The sequence below is a fragment of the Carassius carassius genome, chromosome 39, assembly GCF_963082965.1.
Source record: "Carassius carassius chromosome 39, fCarCar2.1, whole genome shotgun sequence".
Taxonomy (NCBI): Eukaryota; Metazoa; Chordata; class Actinopteri; order Cypriniformes; family Cyprinidae; genus Carassius; species Carassius carassius.
Window position 1 is genome coordinate 22,983,383 of NC_081793.1, and position 19,988 is coordinate 23,003,370.

Sequence of the window (19,988 nt, forward strand, 5' to 3'; positions counted from 1 at the left end):
TTGATTCAAACATAAAAGTTCTCTTATCTTCACTGTTTCTTTTTGATATGCAACATCAGGATTTCTTTTTTTTTTTTGGACAGTCAGTCTGAAAGCAGAAATTATTTTCATTTCACCTGGGTTTTAGTGTATACTATTTGTATACTGTAGAATTAAATAGTCAAAACCTTAAAAAAGTGTATTATTTGGGTAAATGCTGTCTAGGCCTGGGTCACATTTCCCCCCTTCCCCCATTGTGGCATTTCATTATTTTTACATTTGTTGGATGACAAAAGGTCATTTATACAGTGTGAATGAAATGTCACTTAAATAGTAAATAAATGGTAAATATGTAAAAAAAAAAAAATCATGTTTGTATTGCCTTTATGATTACTTAAATATCGGCAGAATTTTTGTATAACAATGCAACAAATGAATACCTTAATGTAAAAAATCAAGAATGTGAAAAATAAAATAATTAAGGGGTTGCTACAATGTGAAAATATTTTTATTTAAAATATTTTGTTCTTGTGAATTCAAATGTGACCCGGACATGTTTTCTTAAAATTCCAACAAAAAAAATGCAAGCAAACATGTTAAGGAACAACTGAAACTTTTTTTTTTTTAGTCCTAAAAGTTTCTGTTCTCAAGTGTCCTTCAAAAAAGATGACTGCTGGATACCAACCCAAATTTCTCCTCTTCGTCTGCTTCATTCATTCAAATGAACGTTCCCAGCCATTGAATGCTATAACATTAGTCATTAGAGAGTGGACATGACCATGAGATGAAAGTACGAGTGAAAAAATTCAGCACAAGCACTTTGAAAATGCATTTTTTTCATAGCTGGCGTAATAGATCTTATATTTTATATTTAATTATAAATTATATTTATTTTTTCCTAGTCTCAACTGCTGTTTTATCAGTTTCTTGTCACATCTTTGTTCATTTGAGAAGGGTCATTCTATGAGATGGGTACAATTAATGTCCTTTATGTGTTAAAGAAAATACTTCTAAAAGTGATGCCAAATGTTGTTGTTTTAATATAGACCCATTTTCTTTTAATGCATCAACAAAAATTACATTTCAGTGTTCAGTTTTCAGATTTGTTTTCAGATGTGTTTTTAAAAGAACTTGATACTTGACTTGCCATCCCAGAATGCCCTCTGTAGTCACACTAATAACTTTCCCAATGATTTAGTCAATGTGAAAAGAAGCTGCGCTGAGAACCCAATTTTTGACCAACTCCACATGTCACTCTCTCAGGCAATACTCTTCGTTCCAGGTAGTTTCAAAGTATTTTTAGAGTTGGGGGATACAAAATAAGCATTTGAGATTTGCTCAAAGTTGCTGTATGTGGTTTCAGTTGTTTTGGCTGTCATCACGCTTAGCAACATAGTAAGGATGTCTTTTAATGCAAACCTGGTATTTTTTTAATTGCATTGAAATTATTGCAAATTTGTGCCATAATTTCTGAGGTTAGTAGTTTTGCCTTGACTCAGTGTTGCAGTACATGCTTATTTCTAGCAGTTCTTTTTTTTTATATTTTTCATGTGCTCCTTTGTATTAACGTTCATTCTTTAGTTTATTATAAAACGCTAGTTGTATATATCCTTTATTAATCAGTGCAACATCAAAAGAGAAGCAGAAAAGGGTTCTTTGATCAAAAATCCACAGGAGGTCATCATATAATTGCTGGCTGTGGTTTGTCTATTCTTTCTCTCCTCTGGTTTTTGACGGGAAATGGCGAGCCACACTGTAGGTGTCAAAAATTGTGTTTCAAGGAGGTGTGTATTCATCTGATTGTTAATTAAAGGGTTTCAGTTCTCCATGTGAGTATGTCTCTGTGTGCCAGCTCTGTGATACCCACATGCTGATTAAACTCATAGTATGTCACCTGTATAGTAAAATGAAAAACGTGCCCTGGGAACCATTGGTGAGTTCTGCTTTAACCAAGTGATCTCAGAAAGAATGAATCCGATGTGTTCATCTCCTCTTACTAGAATATAAGAATATGGCTTTAATTAATCACAATGCTCCGGCTGCACATTGATGTGCAATGAATCTCCACAGATGAAGAATTAAAGGAAATGTGAGGACATGTCTGTTCCTGTTCCGATGCCGTAAAACGAATGGGGGAAATCTCCGTGCTTTGGAAGGGGGTGCAGGGCGTCGTGCAGGTTTCTATTCAAATCTGAAAAGCCTTCGGGCATTTAAAGTTCAAAAATGTAGTTGAATCTGTCTTAACTGTCATAGAGTGCTGGGAAGCCACTTTGACAAAACTTCCCAAGGTACCAGCTGCTCCTAATTTATAGTACTTCAATTACAGTCAAGCAAACCTATTTACAGTGTAAAAAAGTTGATACAGTAACTACACTGAGGTATTTTTTTATGTTTATTAGATATAATTTATATGTAATTATATAATGATGATTCATATGATGATTTATACATGGTTTAATTTCATCTTTCAAAAACAAAGCATCTCAATTAAGTTGATTGTAAACTTTATTTGTATAGAACGTTAAATTCTATGAGTTGAAAACATAAATCTGTACATTCACATGATTTACCAAAAGAACCAATTCACTGAAATCCCTGTTCAGTAACTTCTCAACTGACTTCTTAAGTTAAATGTATAATATAAAATAATAAAAATGAAAATTGTCATTATTTACTCACCCTCATGTCATTTATGAACCTTATGACTGACTTTCTTTAGCAGATCATTATTCTTTTAGGTTTTGCAGAAAGAAAGCATACAGGTTTGGAAGATGAGGGTAAATAAATGATGGCAGAATTAAAAACTTTGAGTGAGCTTCCTTTTAACTTGAAGTTAGTAGTGCTACTGCTTTTAATTAGTTACTGTACACACTACTCTTCAAATCTACTTATGTACAAAATGTTTGTATAGACTACAGTGTGTACTGAACCTGGCAGTAAATGCACAGCAAGTTTGTTTTTTGAACTGCCTTTGCTTTGTAAAAAGAGTAAAGTGAGTTTTTTGCTTGAGGACTTTTTTTTTTTTTTTTTGCCTTTTTTTTGCCTTTTTGTCAGCCTTTGTACCCTTATTTTATCCATGTTTATTTATTTCTTTTGCAAGTTACCATTCATTCAGCAGGTTCAGAGGATGAAATAGAAGCTTTAACTTAATTTTACCCATGAATAAGAGAAATTTTGAGTAAAAAAATGCAGAAAGCATAACATTTTGAAGTGTTTATTTTTTCCCTCTTTGTTAAGAGAATAGATGTACGGACATGTATTTTTGCTGGTCTACTAAGCTGAATATATTTTTGTGGATATTTAGATAACAGTTGACTGATTTTGTGACCCTAATGAAAGGGGCTCAATAAAAACAGATTTTATCCTTTAGAGATGCCTTCTGTTGGTCTCATCCTAATGAAAAAGACTGAAAAAGAGACGTGGACTTCAGTAGAGGACATTTGACACATGGCTGGGTTCCAGTGTTTAATCAAAAGCTTGAGCTTTTACTTTTTTTTAAATTTTTTATGCAAATGGGGTTTAGGCTGCAGTCACGTAGCAGTGTGAGCTAGTGTATATGGTGAAGAGGCCACATGAACTCGTTGTCTATTGAGGCTATTACACATCATATAGACAGCAAAACACAGCAGAGATGAAGCCTGTCTGTCCAAAAGCCCTGATGGCAAGAGAGGGGAGTGAGAGAAGATGAACTTCTTCGGCCCCTGTGTGTGCGGCACGATATAAAGGGCCCTATTTCCAGACACCTGCTTTGATGAGTTGTGTGCTTTTTGACGCACATCCCTCCCCCCTCGTTCTTGAGCTAAATAATGTCCCGTTTGGATAGGGGATGTATTTATAGCATACTTCAAGGCCTCTGTTTCAAGATCACAACAGGTATTTCTTCACATACTCTCGCAACTAAATCCAGCTAAAGGGCAAGAGGATCCATTCAATAATGGAGAACTTCACCTCAGTTGAAGTTTAAACGAAAACAGAGTATGTTTTGTGTTTAAAAATATCTATATTTTCTGGTCATAAAGGATATAAGGTGGTTTAATAAGTTAGAGGAAAAGAAGAGTGTCTGAATAATTATGGCATTGATTCAGCCTTCCATTTTGTCTTTAGCCTATAAAACTACTGAAATCTGTCGAAAGACTTTGGTTTAGAAGTAAGAAATTAACAAAGCTGAGTGATTCCCACAAACATTCTACATCACAGAAACCAATTAAAGGCCTTGACATGTTAAAATCAAGAGCCAAGTGTGTTTAAACATGTTATTTATTTATTTTGTTCATTTTCCTTTTCTTTTTTTTTTTCTGTTTACCTACTTCGCACTGGAACTTCAACTTGTTTCCTCTTACTTATGAGAATTCACGGACTGAGGGGTCATAAACACAAGACGTCCAGAGGAAGTGTTAAAATATGCTCTGCACGCCTGCTCTTTTGTCGAAGCCAAGGTGACGTTTGCACATATGCCTGTAGTAATATCGAATCTGTGAACATGTTTCCTTTTTTTTTCTCTTCTCTTTCTTTTTCTCTGACGCATTTCTGAAAGCATCAACGCGATGCATGTGTTCTTGTACTTGTGTAGTCAAGCTTAGTTTTGATGTGACACCATGCAACACATATACATTTTGTCATATTAAATATACCACAAATAATGTTTGTATATGCTGTTTCGTGGCTTATCTGGTCATATTTATGTTGCTTTATTGTTTTGTGCTACATAATGTGAAGATGTTTTGCACTTATATGAGACTTGCATTCATTTGTTATGATTAATATTAGACCTAACTTTTGGTTTGTGTGTATCAAGTTCCAAATTTGTGAAAAAAAGATGGAAGTTTAAGTACTTAAGTCATCAAAATATTGGAATGCAGATATCACTACATGATTTTTTTTAACATACAGTGTAAAATAAGCCTGTAAAAACTCTATTGTGCAGTATTCTGTTATTGCGATAGGAAAATTTGATCATAATGTCCCCTTAAGTTTCACGGCCATTCATGCCAATGTATGTGGTGACCTGTGAGTGGCCTTGTTTGAATTTTCATTACAATTAATGTCATTCCATGGCTTTGAGCATGCACTCACACCGTAACATTCATCATTGTGAGTAGGTTTCTCAGTGGGACTTCTCATAGCGGGAGGGGGCTGGTTTCCTCTCTGTGCCCTGGTTTGGGTTTCACAATATAACGAACCGGCTTCCCATACTGACAGCTGATGATGTCATGGAAACTGTTATGATTGCACTTAAAAACAGGAGAATGATTTGTAATGAAGTGCAGCTCTCCCCTCGTTTTCTTGAGGAAATGGGGGGAGGTGGTCACCTTTAAGCCTTTGAGTTCATTAAAGCCATCTACCTGAGCTGAACTCATACGTTTTCTGATGTTTATGTGTTTATGTAATCCAGAGCAGGGTGCTTTGTGGGACCATGTTGAATTTCACTCAACTGAAACATTTATATTTTTAAAAAAGTAGGGCCTCCAGTAAAAGATGGTTTTAATGGACATTTTACATCCGTTGCTGCTTTTCAGGCAAGACACTGTAAATTGATTGCAGTACAAAAGACCTGCCGACCCGAGACACAAGGTCTCTGCAGACCTTTATATCAAACTGTCTGGTTCTCATGCCAGACCGCTCAAACAGAAAAGCACGCTGAGAGAGACCAGGGGGCATATGAGACTTATGCTTATGGGATATATATATATATATATATATATATATATATATATATATATATAAACTCAGTGGCTATTCTTAATATTTGCACAAAAGATATGTGACATAAGGCCCTTACATAAGCTAACAATCAGTAAATCACTAATTTACGTATTACAATTTATATAACCAAAAATAATTCAGTTGTGTGATTCTGGAAGTAAAAATCCCATTTGTTTTCTCCACAGAGAAATTTATTTCTTACAGCAATGTATAAAACCAGGAGAGCCCTGAAATTAAATTTATATATACTTCTTTATATCTTTTTCTTTTTGACCACTTACTCTCCTGAAATACTGAGAATGACAATAGACAATGTTCAGTAACTAAATAATACAATCAATAATTGTAAGTATAGCTTTCAATTAGTTATAATAATAAACTATTTTTCATAGGCTTCATTGATTGATCTACAACCCGAATTCCGGAAAAGTTGGGACGTTTTTTAAATTTTAATAAAATGAAAACTAAAAGACTTTCAAATCACATGAGCCAATATTTTATTCACAATAGAACATAGATAACATAGCAAATGTTTAAACTGAGAAAGTTTACAATTTTATGCACAAAATGAGCTCATTTCAATTTTGATTTCTGCTACAGGTCTCAAAATAGTTGGGACGGGGCATGTTTACCATGGTGTAGCATCTCCTTTTCTTTTCAAAACAGTTTGAAGACGTCTGGGCATTGAGGCTATGAGTTGCTGGAGTTTTGCTGTTGGAATTTGGTCCCATTCTTGCCTTATATAGATTTCCAGCTGCTGAAGAGTTTTTTTTACAATTTTTTTACGCAGTCTTTCACAGATTGGAGAGCCTCTGCCCATCTTTACTTCTGAGAGACTCTGCTCCTCTAAGACAAAGCTTTTATAGCTAATCATGTTACAGACCTGATATCAATTAACTTAATTAATCACTAGATGTTCTCCCAGCTGAATCTTTTCAAAACTGCTTGCTTTTTTAGCCATTTGTTGCCCCTGTGCCAACTTTTTTGAGACCTGTAGCAGGCATTAAATTTTAAATGAGCTAATTAAGTGGATAAAAGTGTAAAATTTCTCAGTTTAAACATTTGCTACGTTATCTATGTTCTATTGTGAATAAAATATTGGCTCATGTGATTTGAAATTCCTTTAGTTTTCATTTTATTAAAATTTAAAAAACGTCCCAACTTTTCCGGAATTCGGGTTGTATATATATATATATATATATATATATTAATATAGATTATTATTAATAATATGTATATGTGCAAGAGAAGTAAAACATTTTTTTTTACATAAAATATATATTTTTAATAAATATAATTCTAAAAAACAAAAAATTAAAAACAGTAACACAGATTTGAATTAAAATGAGGGAGAGTAAATATTACATTTTTGTGGTGAATTATCCCTTTGATACACTACAATAAGACCTATGACTGTAAATGTTAACTCTAAAACCGAATGGAAGAGTATATGACACCATCCATCCTTCCTTGTTTTTTATTTGTATTGAGTTGCCATGGCAGCATAAATGGCATGTCATTGGAGATAGTGGCAGTGGATATGTTGTATTGAGATTAATGGTGTGTGAGAGGGGAAGGTGTTGTCATTCTAGGTCATCAGGGTGACAACCCAAGAGAGATGTCATACGGTCGGCAGTGACGCTTTTGTCCAGAACAATACACGGAACCAGCTGCTGCTGTGAGAGTCAATACAACACCAAGGATTTGACTGAGAACCTGTTTACCCGTGTATCATCTAGCCATGCCCATGGCGGACATACAGACACATGGGTTCCATCACTAGATTATCAAGCATCCTCTTCGGTGTATGCAGCCTGTCTACTTCTGTCATTGTCCAAGCAACTTCTCCCCTCCCCTTTGTCTACAGTAACAACAAAGCCATCTGAACTCTTTTTGAAGCACTAAACAAAGAGATCTGACTTACATTCCTTTTTTGTTGTTGTTTTTGTGCTTGCACACCCGCAGTCCTTTCACCAACCGTCTGATTCACACTGTGCACAAATATGAGAGGCACTTTCCAGTGAACACACACACACTGTAGGGAACACACACTCGGAGCAGTGGGCAGCTATTATGCTACAGCACCCGGGGAACAGTTGGGGGTTCAGTGCCTTGCTCAAGGACGCCTCAGTCATGATACTGAAGGTGGGAGAGATCGCTGTACATTCACTCCCTCCACCTATAATTCCCGCCAGCCCGAGACTCAAACTCACAACCTTTGGGTTAGGAGTCCAAATCTCTAACCATTAGGCCACGACTTTTAAATATGATGCATCATCAATTCAACTACTCAAACAGAAGATTGCAAACTGCTTCAACAAGTAAAGAGCATATTTGTTTGACTAAATAAGTGTGAACCGACTCCGAAACACTTGACACTTATTATTCAAAGAGTTGTTTAGAGTGACTTCCAGACTGCACCTTTAATACAGCAAGATGTTTAAATAATTAAACAACATAAATAAACCTTACAGATTTTCAAAAAATTTCTTAGTAAAATCACCTGTGAATATTTTCCACACTGATGCACTTGCTGTCATATCACCATTTCTACTTAGTTATACTGTACTGCAGTTTTTTTTTTTTGCTAACTGTTTTTAATCAAATAAATTACATCATATGCTGATCAATTAATCAATTAAAGTGTCATGTAGTGCTGCCGTTGGTTTAACGTATTGCCAAGGTCTCACTACAGGATTTTAACCCCGATTTGCAAGTCAACAAGGTCACCGACAGGAAAATAGACAGGTGATCAGCGCTCTGTAAGGTCGTGCATACAATGTACGATTTTCATCTGAGTTTGAGCCAAATTCTGACTCGTGCAACTCATTTTTTGATTCTTGTATGTCTTTTGTCATGCATTGTACAGGGGGTATCAAGATGCAATTATCCTCAATGAACGGACCATATAGTGTGAGCACATAAATCATAAGCTTTGGCTTGACATTGCATATGATTAACACATACAGTGCGGGGTGGTATTTAAGAGAAACATTGCTAAATGCACACACTGCATGCCGGGCCTGATCTTTATGTGTGAACTACTCAAAGATGCATCTAAGAGGTTTTGCTGACACCTCGCCATCACCAAACAAATTTCTAGCATGCTAAATATCTGGATCTTTCGGCCGACTCGACATCCCGTGGTGTCAGGTGTTGCGACGAGCTACAGCCAGTAAGAGGGCAAGACATGGGTTGAGGTCACCAGAAGAAAACCAGCAGTGGCAACATGGCTTTAAGAAAAGTGTGGACACAAGAAACGGGGCAAGATTTAGACCAGAACCAGATAGAGTTGTTGGGTGGCAGAGTTGTGTTTGATCTGTTGTGGATCATTTATGTAGTGACGCCACAATGACTTCAAGACAGACAGCAAGTCATGTAGTCTGGACAGCACAGCGATCTGCTGATGTTCAGAACGTGTAGTCTAAACTGGGCTCATGGGTCAGTGCTACTTTTTTTTAAACAAACTACAAAGAAAAATGATGTGCTTTCCCAGAGAAATGTGCTTTGTGAACTGTGCAAGGTAAAGGCTTCTACACTACAGGAAACCGATTGGAGGGAATCGAGAAATGTGTACACAAAAACACTCACTCTCTCTCTCTTTCTGTTTCCTGAAGGTAGGATGTGGCACTTTAAATTTAGATCACAGCTGTTCAAAGTAATAAAAATATTAAAGGCCCCCCGTGGCCAATGGGAGGAGAGACAGACCTTACCATAGACAATTTCTACAGAAGTCTTATATTGAATTTATATTAAAGCTAATATTGAACTAGTGTGGGTGTGATGCTGATGTGATTCATTGGTTAAAATGTTGTATTAGTGGTCTTGTTTTCTCACTGCTGAATCAGGTCAAACTACCTTATAAGGGAAAACAGTCAAATATACATTATATGACTAATAAATGCAGCCAATATGAATCTGCATGAGTCTGGATTAATAAGCCTGTTTTTACATGAAATTTTCATTAAGAATAGTATTCAAAAGACATCAGTTAATTTGATCTACAATCTTCTGGCATCTGTTAATCATCTAAACAGTACGGCCGAATGAAAGAGTAGGAAGTCTATGGACATGCGGACATGTGTCTTTGCTTTCACGAGGGTCAGTGGTATCTGTCCCACCAAGGGATTTCTCATTATAGTGTCTCTGTGTGTGTAAGAGGAAAACACCATGTTGACCTTAGCTAAGTGTATATCAGTACAGACAGCTGCTCACTGCAATGTTGGACAGCTGTTAGGAGAGAGAGAGAGAGTATTGGATTGTGCATGGGTTTGAAAAGGACATTATCTGTTTGAGAGCCGCTTGCTGTTTTTAAATGCGGTGTGTCCCGTTTTCAGTGCGATTCAGAGTTTCCATGCTGGCCAGATAGGGAGTATTTTGACCAGCTGAGTGGGAAAGAGGAGACAGCTGGGAGAAATCTAAAACAGCATCAGACAAGCCTTTAAAAATAAAACTTTCATCCCTTTAAGAAGAGATGTTTTTATCATGTAGAGGTCATTCAGGAGGAAAGTGTGGTTATGCATTAATTTGTCATTCAAATATTTGCTCATTAATTTATTAATTCCATTAATCATTCATTCATTATTCCTCAACCACAGGACTGTTATTGTGTGGAGAATAACTGAAAACAGATTATTTCTTTATTTTTATTGGAACTACATTTTAATTGAAATTCACATATTGGATTTTATTTAACGATTCACTTAACACTAAACCCACAAAATAAACTTTCAAGGGTTAATTCTGGCATTATACTGGCAGGAATTATATCTGAAAGTGAAAGCTATAAAGCAAACTTACATCTCCAAATTGTCTTGTTTTCCCACATGGTATTCTTGTTTCCAAAAACTCCCTGCTTTAAACCAATTGACATCTGTCTTCTTATGTTCTTGATTACTGTGGATTCGCTCTTTTTAATGTCCAGAAAGAAACCTCAGAGGATCTATTTGGGTATAGTTAAGAGGGTGTCTTTGTCTTTCACATTAAAAAGTTTCCGTCCAGTGTTTTCCTCCAAAACCAAGTGTCCAAAGACAGCATTGTTTCATAATTACGGCTAGAATCACCCTCTAAAAAAGATCAATCTGGAGGACAGAGTTGAATGACAGTCTGAAGCAGGCCCTTAGGTTCCTTTGGGAGTATCAAACCTTTGTCCTAAGACCATTAGCTTTGAAAAACTTCCCAAGTGGCTGAAATCTGATTCTTGCTAAAGACCCTCAATCAGCCAACAAGTAACCATCAGTTCTGGTCAACCACTGGTCAAGCTTAACTCTGCACATAGACGGGACAATGAAGGAGGTTAGCATCTGTTATGCATCTAACTTAACATGTCCTAATGCACTATTTGTGCAATAACCTTGCTATTGTACCAGTAGATATAATTAGGATACAGACAGAATATTCAAGGACACATATTTTCACAGATTTATTTTGGAATATCTTTGTTCAGCAAACAGGCCTTAAATACAATTGGTGTGCAGTAAACTTAACCTGTTAGAAAACCCATTTTCATTTTGAAGGAGGCCAAGCATATATATACAAAATGGAAAATTCACAGAATTAAAGCACAAAGTTACAGAAAGAAAAGAAGATGGAAACACAAAGATTGCCATTTGATTAATGGCAGAAGTGACAGGATGGGTTAGTGAAACCCTTCAGATAACGTCATTGCAGATTTATACTTAAAAATTAACCCTATAATGTCTAATGTATCATTGCGCATTTTTCATTTGTTACATTTTTCAGTTGGCAAAAAGTAAATGCAACATTATTAAACAAAATTGAAGTCTTTCAGATACTAATAATGTTTGCCGGGATATGGCATGACAGAAATTCTGCTTTATAGCCAGTTACTGTATATCAAAAACAATAAAGCTGTTGTGATCTCATAAAATCTTTTTCTGTTAAAACTATTTTCTGCTGGTTTTCTCGCATACCCTTTGCACTGACTCTGCCATGACTGGACGAAGCTTACTGTCAGCTCATTTGAATGTCTCATTTACTTTCATTAGATGGACACTCTAACAGACCGTTAGCACTGCCATTGTCATGGAGACTGGCCTGAGAGCACCTCTCAGCTATGACTATTGTGTGGGCACACCACTTAAAGTGATGTTCTCCAGAACTATGCTGCTCTTGTTTTTAATTCCTTGTGGAGAATGTAAAAAGATTGCTTACTAAGCTATCTGATTCCCTGTTAGGCTTTCGTGGGATTAAAAAAATAAAAAATAAAGCATGATAGCAGGAAGTGACTGCAATGTACTGTAGGCGAATAAAAACTCTACTGGCATTCGCAGGAATTGAGTGGCTTTCTTGGAAACTGAGGAGCAAGAAAAGTGAATTTATAATGAGAAGAATGGAAGCTAGCAAATTAGAATTAATGTTTGACGTAATCAGTGATCAAGGGCTACTGTTGTAATTTGAGAGGTGGGGAAAAACTAATGTACTAATCTTTTGTACATTTTGTATTTTAGTAAGTCTGCAAAAGATTGAAATGAAAATGTAAACTGTAAATGTAAATTGCATATATATTGCATAACAATAGAATGATTGGAATCACATTATTTACATATATACTGTATGTGTGTATAGACACAATTGTTTTTTGTATTTTGTATATTCTTTTTGATAAGTGATATTGAAACAATGCAGCTTTAATAATGTAGAGCTTATAGCATTCCTTAAAAAAAGTATGTATGTGTGTATGTATGTATGTATGTATTTTATATTTTTTTATGTATGTTATACAGTGGGCGTCCAAAATTCTGCAAAAGTTTAAAATGTAATAATTATTCAAATTTAATAATATGAAAAAAATTTAATAATTTGAATTTTGATAGATAGATAGACAGATAGACAGATAGATAGATAGATAGATAGATAGATAGACAGACAGACAGACAGACAGACAGACAGACAGACAGATAGACAGACAGACAGACAGACAGACAGACAGACAGACAGACAGACAGATAGATAGATAGATAGATAGATAGATAGATAGATAGATAGATAGATAGATAAAGTAACAGTGTGTGAACATTTAATTTGGATGAAACTGTGTCTTCTCTCAATTTCCCTTTCACGTCAGGATTTGAGTCCTATACCCTCCTAACACACACATGCTTGCTCATGTATTGCAAGGTCCCAGTAAGATGTTCCACATGAAAGCACAAGTAGGGGACTCGATAGTGTATTTCAACAGAGAAAGACAGACACGCACGCTAACGCAAGGAAGCACTGTGTTCTTTGACCTCTCCTGTTACCTGCTTGCTGATTAGATGCGGAAAACCAACCTTTATATCATCTCGAGCACTGCTCTTATCTAATGGGATTCTCTATACACAGTCTGAGGTTTACATTACATTTACAGATTACATTAACTTAGTGGGTGTGTGTTGGTCTGTTTTGTATGGAAAAGCTCTTTCATTTATCAACAGAGACTTATGTAAATAAGTTGGAACACTCATCAGAGTGTTTGCTGAGTTGATGTATGTATGTGTTTCAGTGCAATATATGTTATCCCTATTTACTGTACTTTCTGGAGCCACCCACTTTAAAAAGCAAATTTTCATTCAGCGGTGTGATTGTCTCCACTGAAATGTGGTATACTGTAGCTACACACCATGGTGTTGGGTAACAATAAATTCAATCAATTTGCCACACTTCTTACAATGACCTGCAGTGCAAACATTTACTTAAGGTTTTTATTATTCTCATTTTCTAATGGTACTCAATAGGAAATTAATATAGCATACTTTGATATCAGTTGATGGAAAATTTAAGTGAGCTGTTAATATCAGCAGAATTGTCATTTGACAGATTTGATTACTTACAATGCAGCTTATTCCAGTTCAGACTGGACAATTACAATCTCAAGTGTAACAGGGTCCAAAGACCACACGGAAAATATTTTTACATCCAAACATTAGAGATTGTGTGTGTGTGTGTGTATATATATATATATATATATACATAAAAGCTGGATTTTTAGAATGTTTATGATAAAGTCTGTTCTGCTCAGAAAGGCTGCATTTATTTGATTAAAGTACTGTACAATTGTGAAATGTTATTATAATTTTAAATTACTGTACTCTATTGTAATATACTTCAAAATTTTGTTTATTCAGAATTTTGGTGCTCAAGTAACATTTCTCAGTTAAAAACAGTTCAAAAGAACAGCATTTATTTGAAACAGAATCTTTTGTACATTTTACACAATTATTTTGTTCACTTTTGATCAATTTAATAAATTTTTTCGAAATTAGTGTTAATTAAAAGTGTTAATTATTTTTAAAAAATCTTATACTTTTGTGTTTTTATATACTATTTTACATTTTAAATGTGCTAAAACAAAACTATTTACAATGGTGGTTTAATTACAACATATATTTGCATTACACTATATTTTTGAGGTACAGTACGTGTGTTGTGCTTTGTAATATAGTCAAGTCAAGTCACCTTTATTTATATAGCGCTTTAAACAAAATACATTGCGTCAAAGCAACTGAACAACATTCATTAGGAAAACAGTGTGTCAATAATGCAAAATGATAGTTAAAGGCAGTTTATCATTGAATTCAGTGATGTCATCTCTGTTCAGTTAAATAGTGTCTGTGCATTTATTTGCAATCAAGTCAACGATATCGCTGTAGATGAAGTGACCCCAACTAAGCAAGCCAGAGGCGACAGCGGCAAGGAACCGAAACTCCATCGGTGACAGAATGGAGAAAAAAAAACCTTGGGAGAAACCAGGCTCAGTTGGGGGGCCAGTTCTCCTCTGACCAGACGAAACCAGTAGTTCAATTCCAGGCTGCAGCAAAGTCAGATTGTGCAGAAGAATCATCTGTTTCCTGTGGTCTTGTCCTGGTGGTCCTCTGAGACAAGGTCTTTACAGGGGATCTGTATCTGGGGCTCTAGTTGTCCTGGTCTCCGCTGTCTTTCAGGGCTGTAGAGGTCCTTTCTAGGTGCTGATCCACCATCTGGTCTGGATACGTACTGGATCCGGGTGACTGCAGTGACCCTCTGATCTGGATACAGACTGGATCTGGTGGCTACGGTGACCTCGGAATAAGAGAGAAACAGACAAATATTAGCGTAGATGCCATTCTTCTAATGATGTAGCAAGTACAAAGGGTGTTATACACCCCACCCCCCTCAAAAAAAGTACAGTTCTGTTTTTGAAAAGGACTGCAAGTACTCATCATGAATGATTATCATGCATTACATTTGCACCTTTTTTTCTTTTCTTTTCTTTTCTTTTCTTTTTTTTATCAAACTGCGAGTAAATGGCAGGCATCAAAAGTATACAGGTCAAATACAACATTCAAACTGATAGTTATTATGACTCAGCTAAAAAGTGGCATTATGCATTATGTAAGCCATTAAAGCACTTTCACAGACCTGCCTCTTTCTTGACTTTTCATCACAGTTTCTCTCTCTCTCTCTCTCTCTCTCTCTCTCTCTCTCTCCCTCTCTCTCGAGAGGGCTGGTGAGTGCAGTGTTTACCTGACCTCCTCTGAGGCTTGTTGCTATGGCTGTGTGTGTATGGGGGGAGGGTGGGGGGTGATGGAAGCAAGATTGAGTTGATGGTGAGAGCACCAGTGGAAGGTCAGGTGTTGTGAGCAAACACTCACATCAATCCATTAGTGCTTAAAACCGCTTGACACGTCGCCATTAATCTACCTCAGACCTATAAAGTAGGCACACTTTACCAAAAAGTGAACAAGACACTCCTGTTCTCATCTGCCAAACATAAGTGTGTGTCTGCAAGTGTGAATATGTCTGTGTGACTTTGTTTGCTGCAAGCTTTGTACGTCAGAAAAGTTTTGCTTTACAGATAATCTAGCATTGTCATTCAAGTTAAGCAAAATCTGAAGGTGCATCATTAAATATATGTTCTTTAATATATCAGCTTCACGTGTGACTGCTTATAGTTATTATGCTTACCTCACCTTGTTCTTACCCACCCACTCCTCAACCCTAACCGCTGCAGACTGTGTGTTGCTGTGGCACTGTCTATGCTATTATTGGATGGCTAATTGGTTGAAGAGTATGGAGGCGGGCTTGGTTAATTTGGTGGTGGTTTTGCATGAAGCCAATGTTGAAAATAATTCAGATGATGATTCACTGACATCTGTGAGGTGGTCCAGAGATGGCCTGTGTTACTCATTTACACCTACACAATGGTCTCATACACACAGCTGAAGAATAGAAAGAACATTTTTAACTGAATGGCCTCTATAATGAGGTTCAAATGTGTTAGTGGCAACATGAAATAGATGAGATATTATTTGATATCTTGTATGTAAATGATATTTAATTGCATTTTAACGGCATTAACATTAGTGTGCAGATAGACTATTTCCCCCCGTAAATTATGAAAGTAATTTTAATATTGAATGAATGACTTTTAGAATTAGGTCAAATTTAGAATGTGTAGGAAAAAGTGACCTGTGACATATATAGATTATATCAAACAATTGAATAAAACATATGCAGGCCAGTTCTCCTGCTTGTATGTAATTTTACAAACCTCAGGCTTTACTCAGGGCTTATCAGATATTCAAAGCTGACCTATTCTTTTATTCAGATGTCTCGGTCACCTCTTCATACAGCACTCCCAGACCCTTTTATCATTGTCTATTATTTTTCTTTCTTTCTGTATTCTGTTAATTTACCTTTAGCGTCTTTCTCGGTCTCTTTCTGTATCTGAACATCAGTAGATTTATCTCCCTCTGTGTCTCTTTAACCAGTATCAACTTTCTCGCTTTCTCTGCCTCTCTCCGGTGGTTAAGTCAGTCTCTAAGGAACTCTAAATTAGCTGGCAGAACAGTTGTTGGTGCTCCGATACTATCAATGTATTTTCCACAGTAACAAAGACGTGCACAAGTGGGAGTGATTCAGTTTGAACATGAATACATATGTGTCAAGTTTATCATTCAAGATGCTCAGCGGCAAACTTTGCTGCTATGCCACTAGCAAATGCCATCTCATTGAAATGCAAATTTTTGACATTTTAGTAAATGCTCATCTGACGCTGAAGCGCTTTGAATAGTTGCTGTTTTGCGAACAATGAAAGAAATTTCACCCATATTTATTTGTTTATTTCATTCAGGACCCCAAGCAACACCTACAGTATGTGTTGGGAATGTTTCCGTGTTGGCAGCTGTCATATAAAGTATGTCTGTTGCAGACTGACAGTGTCTGAGCTGGATGAAATACCTAGGAAACTGGTGAGATGGCCACACAAAAGGTGTGATCGGAAATGTTGGCCAGACTCCTGGCACATTGAACTTACTCTCTAAAACAATCCCATCCTCGCTACAGCTGTTGTTTTCTCTCCACGCCTCATCCTTCCCATATCATGTCTTTGCACCAAGCTCTTGTTACCCCAATGAACCAGATTTAACATGATCACTTTTCGCACAACATATTGACATTGGCTGACATACTCTCATTGGCAGTATTGCCAGTTTGTATAAATAACAGGATTATTTATTTATTTATTTTTCTTGAATGTCAAAACTATTTCTTAGTTTTTTTTTTTTTTTTTTCACAAACGTGAAAGCATCATCTGTGACTGGTCGGATGATTTTGACATATGTGTGTGTGTGTGTTTATACATTCCGTAGCTATTTAAATATTTTTAATTTATTTTATTCTTTATTATTTTCATTCCTATGCATTCATTCATTCATGCATTGATTCATTGTGGTAAAATGATATTTTTTATTGAAAAAAAACAATTATATATTTTTTACTGAAATGAATATGATGGAGTTCATTTAATAATATACTTAACATAAACCCTCAGACCAAGATGCTAGGTTAAGTAGGCACAACTCTAGGACAATGTAATGTAATTAAATTTTTCGCAGTCAAACGCTGCACGCCGGAGATCCTGCATTTAAACTTTGACTATAGCCTATACATGTTGCATATTAATTGTACTCTTTATGAACCTCAAAGCATATGTTTGTGTATTTTGTGTTACTTCATAATGATGTTCTATTTGAGAGCATTTGTAGTGTACCCTTTTGAAAAATAAGTTTGTTCAAGTGTGCTATTAGTATACTTCTTTTAAACTAAAAATAGGAAAGTATGCTTTTAGTTTACTTCTCAGAAGTACAGAAATGGGCTTTATGTACTTCTTAGAAATATTCTTAAAATGACATTTAAGTATACTTGACTTATACTTACAAAACCTCTAAATATATTTGAACTATACTTGTGCTCCAAGAATCTGTGTTATTATTATTATATGGTAGAGGGCGCTAGTACACATCTTCTGTACAGAATTTCCAAAAAAACAAGTGAAGAAGAAAAAGAAACAACGGATACTAACACATGTAACACGATCATCTGACATGAAACAGCATCAAAACTGTAACGTTATGGAATAAAATGTCGACTGATGAAGAGGCAATAATTACTGTCAAGCTTTTTGGGTGTTGATCGACTCCATCTACACTTTGACTATCATTCTGAATCCAATTCATAGTCTTTTCGTTCAAAATGTTATTTCTTTATAAAACTTACCCACTTTAAAGTGTTTAAAAAAAGAACGCATGAAGCTAGAATAAAATGTTTTTGTTTACAAGCAGATACCCTGTTCTTTCTTTTGATGTTTTGTATGTTCAGATATTCATATAACAAAATATATATAGATTAAAACCTAAATAGGGACATAGTATTATACTTAAAGTATGATGTAAAGTTCACCTAAAGAAAACTTATGAGTATACCTACAGTATAAAACTACTACACTAGCTGTTTACTGAGAGTATACTTTAAAGTGTAGAAAGTATTTAATTAGTAAACTATCAGTAAATCTATAAGTTCACATTTAGTATAACTGCAGTACAAACTACAAGCATAGAGGTTAACTAGTTGTGTACTCAAAGTTTGCTACCGTTATACTTAAAGTATACTTAAAGCCAATTTAGTCCCAAGGAGTATTGAAACAGTACACTTACAAGTCTACTACTAGAACACTGGTAATTGTATACTTGCTACATAAAAATATAAAAATATACTTCAACTTTACTTAAAAATACTTAATAAAATAAACTCGAAGTATACTACTTTAAGGTAAGGGTAGGTATAGGGCCCAAACATAACCTCAAGCCTCAAGTCCTGCCCTGGTTGGGAGAGGTTTATTAACTTCTAATGTAGTCACACAAAGGTAGTCTCCCAGCAGCCTGACCTACGTGTTGTTTACTGTCATTGAGGATCAGTCTGTCAGCTTTGCATTAGCTCGAGATGGCCAGCATTGGAAAGACAAGTTCATTGCTCAAAATCCTTCTAGAATGGCTTCACGCATAGACCGAGAAACCTGCATGTCCTTGACATTATCCAAGCTCGGGTTTTAGTACTGACTTGCACCTGTTCTGGCCTAAGCGACTGTTGCTACTATTGTTAAAAGTATCAAATGCATTGTGGGTAATCCAGTTTGATATCAAAGCCAGAGAGAGAGAGAGAGAAAGAGAGAGACCAAGAGAGAAGGTTGAAGAAAGAGTGTGTGGGCCTCCAAAATTATAGAGTGTGCTGAGAGATGCCCAGAATTCTGAAGATGTCAAATGGAGCTCCGCTCAGACTCTGCCAACGCATATGAGAAAGAAGTGATAAATTCTCACACTGACTGACACATACACACCTATAATTATAAATAGACATGCATTTACAACACAGTATACAGCCGATACAGTCGCATAAAGAACTCACACATGCTAATGTGCTATGTATGAGGTCAGCTGGGGGTCAGTGTTTAAGGGCAGCTCAGATTAGTAGCAGGGTTTTCCAAAATGATGCTTAGTTACTGTAAGCATACTTTGGGAATGGCGTCTCCTCCTCATAAATAAAAAAAACTTGTCAGCAAACTGACGGGAATAGCCCATGCAAAGATTTTACATGTATCACCTTGAGTAAAGCAGCAAGGTAAAGCAATAAGAATGGCCATGCATTATAATCTTTAAAAAATCACATTTTTAAATGCATATGCAAAAGTTCCTGGAAATGAAGTCTTTCATGGCGTTCCTGCAAGTTCAAGAGTTCCTGGGAATTTCCTACAATTGAGTTCAGAAATCATAATTATGACATGATGTGCATTCAAGTGATTTTGGTTGGACAATTTAATATTTCTCTGAATCTTTCACTTAACAAAACTGGATGATATTTTGCACTAATGCAACATAATGAAGACGGAAAACTTGCACAGATAACTGTGTCTCCTCATAAACCAATTCAATTATCAAAAAAAAAAAAATCATTACAATTTTTAATCAACAGTGCACAAAATATGTGCAAAC